We start from the raw sequence: 5,840 nt of genomic DNA on the forward strand, positions 1-5,840 counted from the left end.
ATATATATATATATACGATGGGCTTCTTTCAGTTTCCGTCTACCAAATCCACTCACAAGGCTTTGGTCGGCCCGAGGCTATAGTAGAAGTCCACCCCAAAGGTTGGAGTGGACTGCACCTGCCTACCTTGGTTGCTATGGCACTGATGTAGATCCGGCCACTCCTGTTAACAGGAACAAAACCTGGATTTAAAAACACTGGATGAGTTGTAAATAATCAAATCAGATTTAACTCTTTTGGCAAACCTGCCTGAATCTGCCCTTGGTTCCATAATACAAATTTACTGTTTTATTGTGGTCTAAATTAAAAGTCTCCATCAAAATGTAAAGTTTGATTTTTTTTTATTTAAGACTTGCCACTATGGTCATTTCAACCTCCACGAGGTTTATCAAATGCAAAGTATGCTCATACCTTTGCTCTTGATCCAATCTGCTTTAAATGTTTATTTGATTATCTGCCAACTGAGTTTCATTGCAATATCTTAAAATCATTATACTGCTTCAAAAGCTCACTTCTGTCTGATGATCACTTATGTGAAACTCAAGTAATAAACAGCCTATGAAATTTTTTTTACCTTCAGTAACACACATACACACACAAACACACTCTCTCTCTCATAGTAAACTAATGTTGGGGCTCCTTTATGCCAAAATATAATTTTGTAATTTGCAGAGTATAATAACAAATTTGTTTTCAGAGCTGTTAACAATATACCATATTTACTCATATAGAAGTCACATTATTATTTTCAGTCGTGTTTGTTTGTCTGTGGACAAGATATCTCAAGAACCACTGGATGGATTCGGATGAAACTTTCAAGGCTGGGTGGCCTCATGGCTCGCATGAAATGATTAGATTTTGGGAGCAATCCGGTACCAGACAAGGGTTCTGGATTATTTTTCCTGTTTTTTTACTTAATTTTTAAGAGCAGTCAGGTTCATCTTTAGTATTCTCATTTGTGAGAGCAGTTGAGTTTATTTCAGATATTCTCATTTTAAAAATCATCTCTGGCTAATCATTGAGAGGACGTTGGTGTTACCTTGGTGGATGTTTGCACTCTCTGAGTGTTCTTGTTTTATACTTGATTTTAACTGAAACCTAGTGTGTAATTTATACATGATGAGGGGTGGGCAGCTTATATATAGGGGCAAGTTTGAATATGAAAGGAAAAAATTTTGTACCAATAACACTAAATAAGGGGTGAGACTTATGCACAAGTGTGACTTATACATGAGTGAGTACAGTAGATATGATTGCTAAGTTGAGACTGACTGACATGAATGAAAATGAATGCCTGTTATAACAATCAGGTGAGACTTAGTATATTCAAAAATTGCTGAGTGTTAGATTTCCATTTATGATACAGATAAACAAGTAAATCAGAGCAAATGGTTTCAAAGTGTCACTTTTCACATAGGGAGGGTGGAGGAGGGAGAGGTGGTGACAAGCAAAAGAGATAAATAACTAATTGAACTTATATTGAACCTAGTAGAAATAGTCTTGGCCTTGTAACTACAAAGCATAAATGTTGCTAATCTATTTTTAAGTACTAATTTCTTTGTTATTTCTTAGTCATCTTTCTGAAATGTTCCAAATGTTGTTTTTGATGATTGTAAAATACTTTGTAAAAGTTATCCACTATATTTCAGTGTTTTAAACATTTTAATATTTTTTTCCCATTATTCAATATTCTATATTCAACTTATTCTAAGAAGTTGAATCGTTTTGCCAATACACACATCATCATTATTTTAATGTCCACTTTTCCATGCTTGAATAGGTCAGATGGAAATTGTTGAGGTGCATTTTCTATGGCTGGATGCCCATCCTGTCCCAAACCCTCACTTGCTTCCAAGTAAGCTAACATTTCCCCATGACCAGACTTATTTTTATAAAAGATTGGAAATGAAGGACACCATTTATATGATACTGACACTAATTTACAACTATCAGACAATGTCAAGATTAGGAGACAATAACACACACACACATATATGTGCATATACACATATATATATGTACACACACACACAAGGCTTGGTTCAGTTTCCATCTATCAAATCCACCCGCAAGGCTTTGGATAGCCCAGAGCTATATTAGAAGACACTTGCATGTGGTGGGATTGAACTCAAAACAATAGATTGGGAAGTAAACTCCTTACCACACAGCTGCTCCAGCACACGGTTGAGTAGAATATTTCCAGGCAAGTACCTGCACCGAAATAATGTTTTTTTATCAACCCCCAAAAGATGAAAGATAAAATTGACCTTCATAGAATTTGAACTCAGAACATAGTGAGCTTCAACACACATCACTAGGTATTTCACCTGAAGATGTAACGACTCTGCCAACTTGCCTTGACCGCTTCTCTGTCCACGAGTTGAATTCAATATTAAAAAAAAAATTTTTTTTTTAAATCAACATCATTGTCATCATCATCATCATCATGTGCTAAAATTTCTGCATTCAAACTAAACCAAACTAATGATGAAGATACATAACATTTTATCACAGCACACGGCAAGGAATTTTAAAAAAAATATTTCTTTGTCACTTTCTTTGTCATTTTGAAACGGCTGTGCAAATAAAGTTTTGTTGAGAATAATAGGAATCATCATCATCATCATTATCAACAACAACAGTATCCTTATGATTCACTATGACATCAATTTTTCATTGGAAACCTCTTGATAGCCAAGCCTTTACAAAATGAAATGACAGCTAAAGGAAATTGAGCAGAGCTGTCAGCTGCACCACGAAACATATTTATACTTGCTTTTGTGTCTTTTGTGTTGTGTTTGAACTGTATTTGCTAATATTCTAGTTTTACTAATATTTATGAAATTATATACCACTGTGACAGAGTTATTAAAAATCTCTGTATGATAAGGAAATTGGTTTTATCCTGTCGTATTGCTTGTCTGTTGCTGCTAGTTGAAAATTGCAACAAAAAAAAAAAAAAGAAAAAAGAAAGAAAAATGACATTATTAAGATTTGTTACTGAACAGAAAATTGTATATTCAGGTGTGGTGATACAATTAGACTTTTAAACTTGACTGAAATACTTTTGAAATGTGGCTAAGAAGCTCGCTTTGCAACCATGTGGTTTCAGGTCAGTTCCATTGTGCAGCACCTTGGGTAAGCGTCTCCTATTATAGCCCCAGTTCAACCAATGCCTTGAGAATCTTGAGAATGAATTTGGTGAATAGAAACGGTGAGGAAGCCTGTCTTACATGTTTGTGTTTGTGTGTGTGTGTATGATTGCACCTGTGCTTGACGCCCTATACTGCTTGACAATTGGTGTTAGTTTATTTACAGCCTTGTAACTTAGTAGTCTGGCAAATGATTGGCACAATAAGTACCAGACTTAAGAAAAAAAGATCTACTGGGGTCATTTGGTTTGGCTGAAACCCTTTAAGGCCAATGACCGAAGCAAGTAAAAAAGGGCAAAGGTAAAACATGTTAATTAGAAGTATTTATGAACAAACTTATCATGAATGACAACATTTAGCAAGCCCAGATGTTAAATGACAAATTTAGATTGAATAAATTAAATAAATAGAAATAATTAGAAATAAATAAACAGAGTGGGTGCATATATTCTACTTCATTCATTTCATTCTGGTCTTCAATGGTTGTTGGAAGCAACAAGTTATACAAGTCATGTTCTAATTAGTGAGTTTGTCAATTAGGTAATGCAACAATGAAGTGTTATTGTCAATAACTGGTATAAGAGCTTTACCTTTGTCAATGGCTACCAAAACGAGGAAGTAAATACAAAGGAGTGGGGGCAATTGCAGTTATTTTAAATTGTCCACCACTTTCAGGATATGATCTATCAATGTTTCAGAAAGGTCGTTTTGAGATAGAGTTAGCTACAAGATAGGGTCAGCATATTTTATTTCACAAAATAATGTTAAATTTTTACACCTACAATACCGTACAGAAATTCTTTCATCATTACTTCAATAAACATAGGGAAATCATACTTTGCTGAGGTGGTCTGATAAGACTGAAACATATCCAGAATTGTCTCCTGCTCTTACAAAAATTATGAAAATATTAATCATTGGGTGTCTTTTACTCACTGCATTATCATTTTTAATCAGATAGTTTTATGTTATCTGTATTAAATATATTAAGACTCACTTTATTGTTATTTTTCTATGCGAATGCTGTCACTGGAGTAATTAATTCATGCGAAAAAAAAAATTAAGTTGAATAAGATGTAGTTTAGATTTAATCAAGTCGTGGAATCACAAATGCCATATTGCACACTTAAGAAACCACTCTGCCTTGTGCTTATTAATCAGGAACAAGTCTTCAGTCTCCTCTCTTTAGTTTAAAGTACCTAAGCATAGATGAATGTTTCATTCATGTACAACAACGTCCATAGTAAGATTAGATTTGGAGATAAGTTTTGAGAGAAATTTACAGTACAAGTAGCTGCTTACCAGGACTTGGATCTCATCTCCATTTTCTGGTTCCAAACCTAAAGATTATATTTATGATAAACACTTGTGTGCTGGTGATGCTGCTGTATTATATCTCCAAATGCTGGAGTCAATGTCTCATCAGGAGATAGGCCAAACATGTGCAATGTGGAGTTGTATGCAAAATGGGCAGAAGAGGTGGAAGCGTTTTTTTTTTTTTCATAGGAATCCAACCCACTGAGCTATTGTTGATGAGAAGTCAAAAAAAGAGGATTCCACAAATTTAGTGGAGGCTCTTTTGGTAACAGGGCAGAAGGACCAGCTGTAGGTTGGAAGGTGGGAAAACTTGAAAGCTGTGTGATACATGAAAAAGTCTGGAGAGTAGTCTTGCAAGAGTTGTTCTGCTGGGTACTGCCCAGTTTTTAGAAGTGCCCAGTTTTTGGAAGTGAGTGAAAATTTCCAGGTGTTGTAAGCTTAATTCCTTTATTTCTTCCTGAACAGCAATGCAGCCATGAGGAAAACACTTTGGTTTCCTCTTGGCACTGCAAATCAGCTAATTGGTCAGAACTTCACCAGTTCTATGCCTTTTATTATTGGCAGAAAATGTGATTCACTTCTGATCAATGAGAAACAGCTAGACAGGTGACTGAGTCCCTCCTTTTAGGCCTGTCTCTTCACATCCCACACACAGCAAAAAAATCAATGTTTCTAACCCCCTAAGTGGCTCCCTCACAACTACACTGTAGCTGTTCAGGTGAAAAACAAAACAAAACAAAAAAGGAAACAAAGAAGCAAATTCTGCTAAAGATATCTCTGGGCCAGATGGTGGTGTCTAACTGGGCAGTGTGGTGTGCTTAACACATACAAAAAAAAACAAAAAGGAAGAAAAAACAAGGAAAGGCAACTCACTGCACCATATAAAAGGAAAACAAATTTGAATAACAATAGCAATAATAGTATTAATAATATTAATCACAATAACAGCAATAATAATGATAAAAGTTTAGTAAGGAGAAGAAGAAAAATATAAATAAAATTGTATTGCAAAGTAGAGAGGAAAAATATAGTGAGAATGAAAGTGTGTCAATTGTTGATAAGGAGGGGATTGGAGATGGGGGTAGGGAGCTTTTGTTGTTGTAGCTGCAAATGTTGCTGCAATTGTTGTCATTGGTGCTGCTGTCGTTGTTGTTAAAGTTGCTTATACAAGTTTATTTAAATAGGAAATCACCCACCATAAATATGTGATACACTTTTAACCAGGTGAACCCCTCTCAATTTATGGTACACGTTTACTTAGAAAATTCTCCTGGTTATGAGGGTTTTATGGCATATTGTTTAACAAGCTGATTCCAGATTAGAAATTTAAGATATATATATATATGTATATATATATATATATATATATAT

At 34.7% G+C, this 5,840-nt stretch overlaps 1 protein-coding gene across 3 annotated transcripts in view; it reads right to left on the reverse strand.

Annotated features, from left to right (window-relative positions):
• The window catches only part of LOC106880157 (proton-coupled zinc antiporter SLC30A2), a 57,277-nt gene that overhangs the window by 12,098 nt on the left and 39,339 nt on the right, over positions 1-5,840 (reverse strand). The gene's annotated exons all lie outside the window — the stretch shown is intronic.

This window comes from Octopus bimaculoides, chromosome 4 (genome assembly GCF_001194135.2).
Source record: "Octopus bimaculoides isolate UCB-OBI-ISO-001 chromosome 4, ASM119413v2, whole genome shotgun sequence".
NCBI classification, from domain to species: Eukaryota; Metazoa; Mollusca; class Cephalopoda; order Octopoda; family Octopodidae; genus Octopus; species Octopus bimaculoides.